Source organism: Pan troglodytes, chromosome X (genome assembly GCF_028858775.2).
Source record: "Pan troglodytes isolate AG18354 chromosome X, NHGRI_mPanTro3-v2.0_pri, whole genome shotgun sequence".
NCBI classification, from domain to species: Eukaryota; Metazoa; Chordata; class Mammalia; order Primates; family Hominidae; genus Pan; species Pan troglodytes.
The window spans coordinates 129,126,937-129,142,741 of record NC_072421.2 but is presented as its reverse complement, the minus strand read 5'-3'; positions in this window follow the sequence as shown (position 1 = coordinate 129,142,741).

The following is a 15,805-nucleotide window of genomic DNA, read 5'->3' as shown; positions in this document are numbered from 1 at the left end:
GATTTCAAACCTCATTTGCCCTTTTAGAAGCTAGAGAAAGAAAAGCAAACTAGGTCCAAAACAAGCAGAAGAAAGTAAATCAGTAAGACTAGAATAGAAATGAAAGAAATAGAAAACAGTAAAACAAGAGAAGAAAGTCAATAACATCAAAATTCATTCTATGAAAAATATACAAAAATTGAAAAACATTTATTTATTTATTTTGAGATGGAGTCTCGCTCTGTCACCCAGGCTGGAGTACAATGGCATGATCTCAGCTAACTGCAACCTCCACCTCCCGGGTTCAAGAGATTCTCCTGCCTCAGCCTCCTGAATAGCTGGGACTACCAGTGCGTGCCACCACACCTGGCTAATTTTTGGATTTTTAGTAGAGACGGGGTTTCACCATGTTGGCCAGGCTGGTCTCAAACTCCTGACCTCAAGAGATCTGCCCCACCTTGGCCTCCCAAAGTGCTGGGATTACAGGTGCGAGCCATCACGCCCTGCCAAAAAAATATTTATTTAAAAGTCCAAGGGAAAAAACACACTTTTGGAGGCCAAAGCAGCAGGATCACTTGAAGCCAGGAGTTCGAGACCAGCCTGGGTAACAAATGAAGACCCTGTCTCTACAAAAAATTTAAAAATTAGCCAGGCATGGTGGCACGTGCCTGTAGTCCCAGCTATGTGGTAGGCTGAGGCAAAGAATTACTTGGGCCCAGGAGTCTGAGACTTTAGTGAGCTACAATCACCTCACTGCATTCCAGTCTGAGCAACAGGGTGAGACCCCCCTCCGCAATCTCTTTAAAAGAAATTTAAAAAAGAGAACAGGCACAAATTATCAAAATCAGTGATGAAAATGGGACATTGGGATACTACTGATCCCACATAAATTAAAAGGATTGTAAGGGAATATTATGAACATGACAGAAAATTACACAACTTAGATGACGTGGTCAGATTTCTCAAAGGACACAAATTATTAAAACTTATTTAAGAATAAATTAAAAATCTGGCTGGGTGCAGTGGCTCACACCTGTAATTCCAGCACTTTGGGAGGCCAAGGTGGGCGGATCACCTGAGGTTGGGAGTTGGAGACCAGCCTGGCCAACATGCTGAAACCCCATCTCTACTAAAAATACAAAAAAAGAAAAAAAAATTTGCCAGGTGTGGTGGCAGGTGCCTGTAATCCCAGCTACTCGGGAGGCTGAAGCAAGAGAATCACTTAAACCCAGGAGGCAGAGGTTGCAGTGAGCCGAAACCGTGCCATTGCACTCCAGCCTGGGCGACAAGAGCAGGGCGCCATCTCAGAAAAAAAAAAAAAAAAAAAAACATAAAAAATCTGACTAGACCTATGACAGAAGTAAATATATTAATAATCAAAAATACTTACACTAAGAAAAATCCCAACCCAGTTGGCTTCACTGGTGAATTCTATTAAATATTTTTAAAAGAAATAATAATGCCAGTGCTTCACAACTGTTTCAGAAATAGAGGCTGAGAAAACACTTCTGATTCATCCTGTGAAGCCAGTATTATTCTGACACCAAAACCAGAAAAAGACATCAGAATAACAGAAGACTATAGACCCTTTATATCCTTCATGGTCATGGATATAACACTTAAAATATTAGTAAACTTAATCCAACAACATATAAATAGGATTATATGTCATGACCAAGTGGGATTAATCCCATGAAAACCAGGTTGGTTTAATATTCAAAAGTCAACTAAGTACTGCACAATGTTAGTAGAACATAGGATTAAAATCACATAATTTTCTCAGTAGATGCATAAAAGTATTTATAAAAATGGAACACACATTTATGATAAATAGCCTCAACAAACCAGGAGCGGAAGAAGACTTCCTCAAATTGATAAAGGGCATCCATGAGAAACCCAGGGCTAACATCATATGTAATGTTGAAGAAATGTATTGTTTCCCCCCTCCTAAGATTACTAACAAGGCACAGATGTTCACTTTTGCCACCTCTCTTTTAACGTTTTACTGGATTTTTTAGCCAGTGCAATCAAGTTCAAAAAGAGACATTAAATGCATCTGGATTAGAAAGGAAATATTAAAACTGCCTTTTTTTTTCTAGAAAACATCAAGGAATGCATGAAAACTACTAGAACTAGTAATTGAGTTTTATAAATTTACATCACACAATATCAATATACAAAATTGATATTTCTATATACTAGCAATTAATCAGAAAATTGAATTAAAAATACAATGCCATTCACCACAGCATCAACAAGAAAAAAATACTTAGGGTTAAAATTGACAAAAGAGCCGGGTGCAGTGGCAGGTGCCTGTAATCCCAGCTACTGGGGAGGCTGAGGCAGGAGAATAGCTTGAACCAGTGCAGCAGAGGTTTCAGTGAGCCAAGATCATGCCACTGCACTCTAGCCTGGGAGACAGAGTGAGACTCTGTCTCAAAATTAAAAAAAAAAAAATTGACAAAAGAAGCACAAGACTTGTCCATGAACTATAGTTGAGAGAACACTGTTGATGGAAGCCAAAGAAGGCAATGAACAGAGACACATTCTATGTTTATAAATCGAAATGCTCATTATTGTCAAGATGGCAATTGTACCTAAATTTATTTATAAATTCAAATCAATCCCCATCAAAATTCCAATAGAAATTGATAGGATGATTTTCAAATTTATATGGAAATGCAAATAACCTAGAATAGCCAAAACAATTTTTGCAAAAGTACAAAGTTGAAAGATACGCTAACTGATTGCAAAACTTACCATAAGACCATAGTAATCAGGACAGTAGAGAATTGGCAAAAGTATAGGCATATACATAAATGGAACAGAATGGAGAGTACAGAAATAAATCCTTGCATCTGTATTCATTTGATTTTTGGCAAAGATATTAGCACAAATCATTAAGAAAAAAGATGATTTCTTTTTGGCTATCCATATGCAACAAGTGAACTTAAACCGTTACCTCACATAATCACACATAAGGGTTACCTCAGAACGGATCACAGACCTTAACTTTTTTTTTTTTTGAGACAGTCTCGCTCTGTCACCCAGGCTGGAGTGCAGTGGTGTGATCTCAGCTCACTGCAACCTCTGCCTCCCGGGTTTAAGTGATTCTCCTGCCTCAGCCTCCCAAGTAGCTGGGATTACAAGCATGTGCCACCACGCCCAGCTAATTTTTGTATTATTAGTAGAGACAAGGTTTCACCATTTTGGCCAGGCTGGTCTCGAACTCCTGACCTCAGGTGATCCACCCGCCTAGGCGTCCCAAAGCGCTGGGATTACAGGTGTGAGTCACCACACCTGGCCACACAGACCCTAGTATATGAGCAAAAACTAGAAAACTTCTAGAAGGAAATGGGGGAAAATCTTTGTTTTTGGATTAGGCTAATCCAAAAACAAAAGATTGACAAATTGGATTGGACATAGTTAAAATTATAAAATTCTGCTTTTCAAAAGACACTGTTAATAGAATGAAAATGTAAGTCATGGCTTATACAAATATTTCTAAAACATATTTGTTAGAGGACTTGTATGCAAGTTCTTCTATAAAGAACTTTCAAAACTCAATAATAATTTAAAAAATTAAAATAGGTAGATTTGCTGTAACAAAAATACCATAGACTGGGTGGCTTAAACAACATGCATTCATTCCTCACCGTTCTGGAGGCTGAGAAGTCTAAGATCAAGGTGACAGCAAAACTGGTGTCTGGTGAGGGCCTGTTTCCTGACTTAGAGACAGTTTCCATCTTACTATATTCTCACATGGCTAAGAGAGAGATAATCTTTGTCATGTCTCGTCTCAGACACCAATCCCATTCCTGAGGGCTCTACCCTCATGAACTAACTCCCAGAGGCTCACCTCCAAATATCATCATATTGGGAATTAGGCTACAAGATTCAAATTTAGGAGGCATTCAGTTCATAACAATGAGCCAAATATTTAATAGATACTTTACTAAAGAAGATACATGCATGGATAAAAATACATGAAAATATGCCCAAACATCATTGGCCATTAAAAAAATGCAAATTGAAACCACAAGGTGATAAAACTACACTCATTAGAATGGCTATAATAAGAAAACCAGACACTTTCACATTTTTGACGGTGTAGAGACACTGGAAATTTCAGACATGCCAGTGAGAATGTAAAATTTTTTCACCATTTTGGAAAAAAGCTTGACTATTTTTCTTTCTTTCTTTCTTTCTCTCTTTCTCTCTCTCTCTCTCTCTCTCTCTTTCTTTCTTTCTTTCTTTTTTGAGACAGTACTGCTCTGTTGCCCAGGCTGGAGTGCAATGGCATGATCTTGGCTCACTGCAACTCCACCTCCCAGGTTTGAGCGATTCTCCTGTCTCAGCCTTCCAATTCTCCTGTCTCAGCCTCCCACGTAGCTGGGACTACAGGCGCCCGCCACCATGACTGGCTAGATTTTGTATTTTTAGTAGAGACGGGGTTTCGCCATGTTGGCCAGGCTGGTCTCAAACTCCGGACCTCAAGTGATCTGCCTGCCTTGGCATCCCAAAGTGCTGGGATTACAGGCATGAGCAATTTCTTTAAAAAGAAAACATAAACTCAGGATATGACCCAGCTAGTCTTCTTTAAGGTATTTACCTGTCCTAAGCCACTCATGCTTCTATAACAAAATACCACAGACTGGGTAATTTATAAGCAATAGAAATTTATTTCTCACAGTTTTGGAGGCTGGAAAGTTCCAGATCAAGATACTGGCAGGTTTGGTATCAGGCGAGGGTCCAGTCTCTCACCTTCCAAGCTGTTGCCTTGTTGCTGCATCTTCTGGAAGGGATAAATGCTGTGTCCTCACATGGTGGAAGCAACAGGAAGGGATGAACCCATTCCCTCAAATCATTTCATAAAGGCCCTAATTCTGTCCCTGGGGCTCTTCTTTTGTGACTTAATTATTTCCTAAAGGCCCCACCTCTCAATACTATCATACTGTTGATTACGTTTCAACATATGAATTTTGGGGGACACATTCTAAATGTGACACTATCCAAGGGAAATGAAAATATATGTCTGCACAAAGACATACACAAATATTTGTAGTAGCATTATTTATTGCAGCCTCGATCTGGAAAAAAATCCAAATTTCCATTGCCAGGTGTGTGAATAAACAAAATGTGGCATATCTATTAGTCAGGGTTCTTTAGTGGGACAGAACTAACAGGATAGATGAATATATGAAGGGGAGTTTATTAAGAGAATTGGCTCACACGGTCACAAGGTGAAGTGCCACAATAGGCCATCTGCAAGCTGAGGAGCCAGGAAGCCATTCCGAGTCCCAAAACCTCATAAAGTAGGGAAGCTGGCCAGACCCGGTGGCTCACCCCTGTAATCCCAGGAATTTGGGCGGCCAAGGCGGGCATATCACAAGGTCAGGAGATCGAGACCATCCTGGCCAACATGGTGAAATGTGTCCTTAACTTTTTATAATGTACTTAGAGTTTATATTCTACCACCTCATACAGAATGTAAAATCCTTATAACAATATACATACTTTTACTATTCCTCAGTGTCCTTTATACTATTATTGTCATTTGTAATTTATGTACATACATTATAAACACAGCAAAATGATGTTAGAACTTTTGCTTTAAGCGTTCAAGTATATTTTAAAGGAACTAAGTGAAAATTTTTTTTGTACATTCTCAGACACTGAAAATTTCTGATGTTCTTTACTCTGGAACATGTTCTGGCTCTGGAAGATCTGTATTTTCCTCTGATGTAGTTTTCTTCAACCTGAAGAATGTCCTATCGCATTTATTTTATTGCATGCCTACCAGTGACAAAGAATCTTAGTTGTCTTTTGTCTGAAAACATCTATTTCACCTTCATCTGTGAAGATATTTTCAAGGATGGAGAACTCTGGGTTGATTTTTTTTCCCATCAGCACTTTCAAGAGGACGTGACACTGTCCTGTAGCCTCCATAGTCACTGATGAGAAAGCCATAGCTTTTAAAATAAAACATGTGATATATGACAGCTGCAGCATTTCAATTCTCTGGGGGAAATGACTGAGTTTTCAATGAGTGGTCTTGGGATTACTGGGCATCCGTGCGTGCAAATGAAACTTTACTTCTCCCTCACACTGTACACAAAACTCAATTCCATAGTCTCTTTTCAGGTACTCATGGTGAGGAAATTCATTATAAACCTGCACTTGTGCTATGGAAAGCCCAGGAGAGGAGGGAGGGCTTTGATGGATTTGAGAGGTGAGAATGAATGTCTAAGCCAGGGGTTGGCAAGCTAACTCACAGAACAGATGTGGCCAGTGACTTGTATTTGTAAGGCCTGAAAGCTAAGAGTGATTTTTACATTTTTAAAGCTTTGCTTGAAAAAATGGAGGCTATGTGACCGAGGCCACCTGTGGCTTGCATAGCTTAAATCATTCACCATCAGGCCTTTTACAGAAAGAGTCTGCTATTCCCTGCATCTAGGACCAAAGATACCTTGACCCATAGTGTCTCCTATGTAGGGACAGGACATGTTCTAGAAACCCCACTGTGGTCTAATGTGCACGTCCTCTTCATGAGGATGGCTTCACTGACATAAACATAAGCCGGACCAGATTAGCATTTCATGTCAGGCCAGGCCCCAGAAGCAGAGTAGAGTGAGATCCAGACACAAGTTCTAACCGTATCTGCGACATGGCCTTACAGGAAACCAGTGGAAATCATTCCTCAGTGAAAGGCAGAGGCCTAGGAAATGGGGTTGGAGCCGGGGTGCGTGGGTGGGCACGAAGGTTCACCCTTTCTGGAGGACCTCCCAGACCGCAGAATCAAGGGGGCACCTCCTGGACATCTTCTCACTACTATGTATCTTCCAGTCTTGATTTCTTAAAAGACAGCAAGGTGAGAGGAGGGGAAATAGAGGAGCATGCGAGAGACCACTGGGATTTTGGGTCAGGACTATCCTGCCATCAAAATGAAGTTGGAAACTACGGAACCTATGACCCAAGATATTGGTTTTGCGACCTCTGTTAGGTTCTTTTAAACCCTTTTTTCTGCATCTGATAGTGCTTTTATGCTCAGAATGTTGTCCTGCAGGGTCAATAGTCACATTCTCAAAATAAGAACTTTCTAGGTGCTGGCCATCTGGGGTCTCAAAGGGGGGCGGGAGTGGGGAGTGGCTATTGTACCTCCTCTGCAGCCAGACTTTGGAAGATGAGGGTGCTAAATTACAAAGGACAGTTAGAATTCGCAGAGAAGGTGAGGATGAGTTGGGCGGTAGAGAAAGGAGGAGAGAGGAAGAAAGCGTGAACTCCCCTACACATACTCTCTCTGTTTCTCTCATTCATTAAAATCTCTACTCTCGGCCGGGCATGGTGGCTCATGCCTGTAATTCCAGCACTTTGAGAGGCCCAGGCTGGCGGATCACCTGAGGTCAGGAGTTTCAGACCAGCCTGGCCAACATGGAGAAACCCTACCTCTACTAAAAATATAAAAATTAGCCGGGCGTGGTGGTGGGTGCCTATAATCCCACCTACTGGGGAGGCTGAGGCAGGAGAATTGCTTGAACCTGGGAGGGGAGGCGGAGGTCGCAGTGAGCCTAGATCACCATTGCACTCCAGCCTGGGCGACAGAGTGAAACTCCATCTCAAAAACAAACAAACAACCTCAACTCTCATCTCATTCTCCTAAAATGATGATTTTTTTCTTGTTTCCATTTATGGAACAAAGTTGTGTCCCCATAACTTAATAAAAAGAATAATTTTAAATAGGATGATGGTTAGGGACGGATTAAAGTTTGGGAATATTACTTATGTTACTTGATAAGCACATAATCATTGGCATTAAAAAGGATAAAGGATTAGGTGTGTGTCTACTAGTTGCTGACAGTTAAAGATGGTCAGGACCAATGACAGGATGAAACCAGGGATGTGTGCTTTGGCAATCACGTGAATGTAGAAAAAGAGTGATCTATAGGTGAAAGGGGTCTTGGTAGCAATCTATAGGTGAAAGGGGTCTTGGTAGCAGTCAGGGATCAAGTGAGAGTCAGAGATGGGGTGAGCGAGGGTCAGGTGTGTCCACAACACAGGATTTTTGCAATTATTCTGAGTGTTAGGATCATAGTTAGGGATGGGATGGATTGAGAATTTTGTGAGGGTTGAAGAGGTCTGTTTTTCATTTCCTTGATAATAGGAAGCACCGATTTTACATAGGGTAAGGGATTAGGTTGGAATCAGGGATAGAGGTCAAGTTAGGGGTGGAAGGAGAGGTGGAAGCAAGTGTGAAGATAAGGGTTGTGCTGAGAAGGAATACATATTGCTTCAGATAAGCAGTGCATAGTAGGATGGATTGGGGTCAGGAACAAAGTGGGGGGCTGCTATTCTGAAATATAGAGAGATTACACATGGCATCTCTGAGTCAAAAGGCGGGAGGAACCTGTAGGCCAGTGGTGGTGACTGTGAGCCCTCTGGAAGGATTTTTGCTGTTTGTGACCCCGGAGGTGTCAGTTGGCTGTGTGTGCCCTGAATGCCTCCCTGCCAGAGCAGGAGCGCAGTGAAGCCTTTATGATCAGGAAGGGTCAGGGCCGGCCATCTGGGTCCCAGGCAAGGGAGGAGCTGGGCTGGCTGTGGCCCCCTTCGCAGCCATGTTCCTGAGGGACAGCTGAACCCACAGGGTGGAGTAGGAGGTGGCAGCTATGGAGAGGGGAGCAGGCAGGCTACCGGGGCCTTACTCCAGAGGGCAGAAAGGAGAGCATGATGGGCTGGGCCTGGTCTCAGAGGGAACCCAGGCTACTGGGCAGGAGGAGGACTCCGGGGGCCCCAGGCCAGGCCCTGATGGCCAACAAAAGGTAAGGGGCTCAACAGGATTCTCTCAGGGAAGGGGCCGCCCCTGTCCTCTCCATGCCAAGACGGCCTAAACTCCACCAAGAAGTTCTCGTGGGTGGAGTTCCCCCAGCCAGAGCCACCCGCAACAGGAGCAGGCTTCTCTTGCCACCACTTCCCAACCCTCCAGCTGTGGCCCTTACATTGTGTGTGTTCCAAAACCCACTGCGGATCTTATGGCAGCTGCGGGAAAATGCACTAGAATTGCTGATACAGAGGATTCTAGGAGTTTTGCTTTCTCAGAACCTCCCCTCCCCTCCCCTCCCCTACCAAGCCCCGGGTTAGGAGCCCCTGCTCCCCACATCTCTCAGCCTCCCACCTGGGAGTTTCCCCCCTGGCAGGTTCTGTGTCGGGTGTCATACGTCCCAGTGGCCACGAGATGGCGAAAGAGGTCTTGGCAGCACCCGTCACCTCTTCCAGGGCTGTTTTTCCTGTTCAATGGGTGAAATTAGGGCCCAGGACCAACCAGCGCCCCCATATCTCTCACAGGAATGTGAGAAGGAATGAAGGCTGGAAACTACTTTCTGCTGCCACCTGGGATACTCCTCCCTTTACAGTCCTCTCCCTTTCCAGATCGCACAGTGTGACTGAGCATTTCCACTAATAACATGGATAGCATAGGCGCTGGGGATGTCACTGTCTTTGGCTGTCCCCGTGTTTCTTGTACCTACTGCCTCCCTCCCCACGTGGTAGGGGACTGGGGGTTCAGCTGCTCTTTTGACCTCAGCATAATTGATGCCAACAACTAACAGTACTGTAGGCTTAGCTGAGGACTGGTGTCACATCTTAGTAGCGGTTTGACTTTGAGCTAGTTAGTTAACCTCTCTCTGCTCAGGTTTCCTTATGTACTCAATGAGGATTGTCATAGCGTACCTATGTCATGAGGTTATTGTGAGGCTGAAATAAATGAATATCTCTAAAACACTTATGACAATGCCTGGCACATAACCAAGCACCCAATGTATGTTAGCTATTCTAATTTGTCATCTTGGCCTGCAGAGTAAGGCCTCAGTCATTATCTGTTTTTCTTGGCATTTCCCATCTTGAGCTCCTAGGTTTTGACTATGGACTGTGTCTCTGGTGTCATCAACTATGTCTGGCAGTTGGTAACTGCTTTTTGGTCTGAGTTTTCTACAAAGTCTTAGTGTTGATTTTATTACTATGCACTGGTTGAGATAGGCCTTAACAGTATATTTCTGGAGTTGTAGTGTTCTCCTGGAACTGGGACAGTAGAAGCTCATCCCTCAATTCATGGTCAAAAACTTTCCCCTCTGGCATAAATCTTTGATCCTGGGAGCACAGAATCAGATACCACGCAGAAAATGCTGCCCAGGTGACACTAGCTAAGCTTTCCCTAGGAAATCTTGTGCCCACTCAAGTATATGATACTACTTGATAATGACTAGTGACAGGCTCCATGGTTTCCCAATGGCTCACCTGCCACAGAGAATTGTGCACAATATTCATGTTGCTCCGGAATTTCCTTCCTGTATCTGTCTTACATTTTCTTTTTTATCTTTTCCAAAAATTGACATCTAAATCACATATGATAATGTTCACCCTTTTAGACTGCACAATTTAGTGGGTTTTTTTTAGTATATTCACAAAGCTTTGCAACAATCACCATTATCTCATTCCAGAACATTTTCATCACCTCAAAAGAAAACTTCATACCCATCAAACAGTTATTGCTCATTCCCGACTCCTACTCCCAGCCCCTGACAACCACTATTTTCTGTGTTTATGAACTTACCTATTCTGTGTATTTCACTTAAATGGAATCATACAGTACGTAGCAGTTTGTTTCTAAGTTCTTCCACTTAGCATGATGTTTTCAAGGTCCACTTATGTAATCGCATGTATCAATATTTTTTCTTCCTTCCTTTTTATGGCTGATGAATGGATAAACAAAATGTAATATGTCATCCCTGTCTTTTTGAGGTGTATGAATAGGTGGGGCAAATGTAACATTCCAGGATTGAGATAATAAGTCTTTATACAATATGTCCCTTTTGTTTCAGGACCAGGACCACATGTTCTCCTAATCTTGCCGTTTTCAGATCAGGAGCCTCCTTTTGTTTTCACACAGTTGTGATGTGGCGCTCAATTTCTCACCTTCACCCCAGTTGCTTAGCTTTGCCATTGGGAAGACATGCCAGGAACTTTCCTGGACTGTGTTCTTCTAGTCCTGGGATGACCTAGGTATCTCAGAATAAGTCACTTTCTCAGCCTACCTCCATCCCAGAGATGTGCCTTTGTAAACAGAGAATGGACTCCTAAGGCCCTTGCTTGTGGGTCAGTGTACCCACCAAATCCTGGGTAGATTCACCAAAGTGGGAGCCAGTCCTGCCCTTAGAGAACATTTCTGACCTTTTCTGCCCCCACACTATTGCCAAACCTCTTTTCCCCTCTGTAATGTGGGGTTGGGTGTCCTGTACAAGCATAAGATGCTGGTAGAGGCCACAAGATGGTGATAGAGAGCTTGCCTGGACGTTTCCTCTTTGACTCCTGAGTTTGAGGGCAGCTATTTCATTTAACTCAATTTTCCTCACTCCACTATACATACAAAGCACCTACTATGTCATGGCCCTGTGCTAGGATCTCCCTCTGAGTGACAGAGTTCACAGAATGACTCAAACTACAAGATGCAAGATCTGAACTCTTCACAAACGAGCAGCTTCCACATCCCACAACCTGATTTTTTTTCTCAAAAGGGACAAACTAAAGAAATGAAATCCCGGGCTGGGCACGGTGGCTCATGACTGTAATCCCTGCACTTTGTGAGGCCAAGGCGGGTGAATCTTTTGAGGTCAGGGGTTCAAGGCCCACCTGGCCAACATGGTGAAACCCAGTCTCTACTACAAATTCAAAAAAATTAGCTGGGTGTGGTGGAGGGTGCCTGTAATCCCAGCTACTGGGAGGCTGAGGCAGGAGAATCACTTGAAACCTGGAGGCAGAGGTTGCAGTGAGCCGAGATCGCACCATTGCACTCCAGCCTGGGCGAATGAGTGAGACTCCGTCAAAAACAAAACAAAACAAAACAAATCAAAACAAAACAAAACAAAAAAAACCCTTAAAAAGAACGTGTCCCTTAACACGTTCCATCATGACCGCATGCTCTCCACATCCCATTATACTAATTAGCTTTCCTGAGGTGGACTTGCAGCTCCACACATGCTCATGCACAATTGTGGAGCATGAGCTTGCCCATGGGCTCAAGATAGGTTCTCGTGTGTCTCAAATATTGTATACTGCAATATTTTCAAGGGCAGGGACAATGCATTTGTCATATTTTACTTATATATTCTGTCAGTATTTTTGAGTGTCTCCAACTTGCCAAGCATAGTGCTAATTTATGTGTAAACAATGGTGAGTTAAAGAGCATCCTCACGCACATGGAGTTTATTTTGTTTCCATCTGGATAGGCACAGTGCCTAGTACATATTAGAAGTTTAGTCAACGTTTGCATGACTGTTTGTTTATGTGAAAGATGGTAATTTTCAGGATGTGACATTCACATTTTCAAGTTGTGACGATGATTTTAATTCTGGCCCATTCCATTAAGTTGCCTGAGTGAAAAATAATAACACTTTCAGTGAGCTTAAACAGTTCAACTAAAGGATATAGGTAATAGATTTAAATGTTAGTAAATCCTGCTAAGAGGATTACAAAGGGTAATTTCAAAAGGTTCTGCTCTAGGGTTACCGAGGGAGGTGAAGGATCTTTAACGTTAAAAGTAAGGACTTTTGCAATGCTTAGTACTATTCTCTTTAACTATTGGAGACCCAGTACATTTGTATATATTAGCCAGTACAACTCATAATTTTTCTTTACATTAGATGGCGTGTTTAATCTTATTTTCTGTTGCAATGTATCTACTCTGATAAAACATAATTTTGGGCCTATAAAATTCTGCCTAAGCCTGACTATCTGTCTAAAGAATTCCACAGATATAGGTGTTTTACCTAGCTTGTGGGACAGAAGATTGAGAAAATTTGTAATTGTTTCCAATGTGTCTCTTAATGTCACAGAGAGACCACCAGAGGAGCCAATACATACACTTAGGTAAAGCATAGGGATTTGTGTACAAATATTTGTATTCAATCCTTGCTAAGAATAAATGTCTTACCAAAATATAGAAAGGACAAAAGAAGATAACTCTTGGGAGAGTGTTTTGTAAAATGACAAACTTAGGTCTAAGTTCTGTCATTCTCAAGATTGTACCAGATTAATTAACATTTATTTATCCAACATTTATCAGATACCTTCCCTGCACTAGATCCTATGCTCTGTGCTAGGCACACAGTAATGATATCAACATATTCAACTCCAGCAACTCAGTCTACTGAAGAGGCATACATATGAACAAAGAGGAGATGCAAACATGGTTAGTGCTCTGATGGAAGACCATAGAGACGGCAGCATGACCGGCCAGGCTGACTAGTGTAATGGAGAGGCAAGAGAGGGTGATTAAGAAGAGCATAGATGTTCATTTAAATATAGATAGTCCTCTATTTACGATGATTTCACTTAAGATTTTTTGACTTTATGGTGATGCAAAAGTGATACGTACTTAGTGGATTTAGCGGAAACCGTATTTTGAATTTTGACCTTTGCCCGGGCTAATGATATGCGGTACCAGATTCTTGCCCTGCTGCGCAGAGCAGCAAGCTGCGGCTCTCAGGCAGCAATGTGATCATGAGGGTACACAACTCATACCCCTATATGAGATATTTAACATTTTATTATGAAACAGGCTTCGTGTTAGATGATTTTTCCCAATGTTACATTAATGTCAATGTTCTGGGCATGCTATGGAGTTCGGTAGGTTAGATGTATTCAATGCATTTTGATTTCTGATATTTTCAATTTACAACGGTAAGTAAGTCCAGGAGCATCTGCACCAGAATACCTATGTGTTCTAAATCCTCTGCACCTCAGCTTCCTTATCTGTGAGATGCAGATAGTAATGGTACCAAATTTATGGGGTTGTGGTAACAACTAAGTAAGCACATTCCATGCAAAGCCCTCAGGACAGTACATGGCACAGAGTAAGGACTACTGTATAAGTGTTAGCTGTATTTTTTTATTTTATATATTTAGCAGGAGTGTTAGGTACAGCTTCATAGAGGATATGACCCATGAGCTCCATTTTGAGTGATGTGTAGCATTTTTTAATTTTTTTGAGATGGACTCCCGCTCTTGTTGCCAAGGCTGGAGTGCAATGTTGCGATCTCAGCTCACTGCAACCTCCGCCTCCTGGGTTCAAGCAATTCTCCTGCCTCAGCCCCCCCCCCCCCCAACTAGCTGGGATTACAGGCATGTGCCACCACGCCCGGCTAATTTTGTATTTTTAGTAGAGACTGGGTTTCACCATGTTGGTCAGGCTGGTCTCGAACTCCTGACCTCAGGTGATCTGTCCGCCTTGGCCTCCCAAAGTGCTGGGGTTACAGGTGTGAGCTACCCCGCCCAGCTGCATTTTTTTTAAACCAAGTGAACATAGGGAACACCGAGGATGCTGTGAGCAGAGATGGGTGAATTTGGTATCACGAGGAAAAGGTATAGACGGAGGCATATAACATCCTGCAAGTAGATCACTGTAGCTGGAGATAACCACATAAGGAGGAAAACCCCAAGAGGAATGGTTGAAGAGATATAGAAGCTGCATCGCAGAGGCCATTGTGCATCATATTTCAGCGCTTAAACTTTGCTGGGTAGGTGATGGAGGTAGATATAAAAGTAGAAAGGAGAGGGATGCATCTAGGAACAATCTTCAGGCTTGTGACCTATGGAAATGTAATATGGTGTTGATGATCAAGAGACATAGTGTGACTTTGCCTGACTTTTTGAGAAAACAGAGATTGAAGCAAAGCTTTGTGCTAAGGGTTTATTGAGGGCTGCAATTACAGAGCAGTTAGAGTGGACAGAAAATGGCAATGTGGCAAGGGATGAGATAGAAAATATAAAGTAGCACATTACAGAGATTTCTACAGCTTCATGAGAAAACATAGTTGGTTGCTCCGTTGCCTTGGATATGTCTAGATAAGCACTGTGAAACCACCATACCTTGGTTCAGCTGATTAACTCTCTTGAACTTCCAGATTGTTTCACCTCACCATTTCCAGTAATCCACGGAAAGTCACATCCTGCAGTGTATGGAATGGCACTTCATTTGAGGCTGGAAGAAGTGGAAAAGCCAGACCTTGTGCTGAAGCTGCATAAAGAAGGATCTGCTGGAGGGAGTTTGGATCTCAGCCCAGGAGAGGCCATGAGCGTTGTTGATATTTGGAGACAAAGTGATAGTGGTGACAGCCAGACATCTCTTTTGAGCAAGGAGCCAAGGGTCTGGCAGGCCAAGGACTCCTCTTGTGTAAACAGAGTAGGGGTATAAATTCAGGCTGATGCAGTCTACCCCTTGATACAATAATTTGGAGCCATCATTTTATGAGAACAACATGTCCTCATTTCTTTTCTTGGATGAAGAAGCAATCCTTCAAATTGGTGGCCAGTTACACTCTCCTAAAAAGGCTTATTGAATGAGGATTATTATGCCAACATAAAGTTCCTGTTACTATACTGTGTCCCAGAACCATATTGTTTACATATTTATATTTATTTTTTATATTTATTTTTTAAAATTTACTTTAAGTTCTGGGATACATGTGCAGAATGTGCAGGTTTGTTACATAGGTATACATGTGCCATGGTGGTTTGCTGCACCCATCAACCTGTCATCTAGGTTTTAAGCCCCACAGGCATTAGGTATTTGTCCTAATGCTCTCCCTCCTCTTGCCCCCCACCCCGCTACAGGCCCCGGTGTATGATGTTCCCCTTCCTGTGTCCATGTGTTCTCATTGCAGCACCATAGTTTATATTACTCATCTCCCTCTACAACCACCATTTTTTTTTTTTTTTTGACGGAGTTTTGCTTTTGTTGCCCAGGCTGGAATGCAATGGCACGATCTCGGCTCACCGC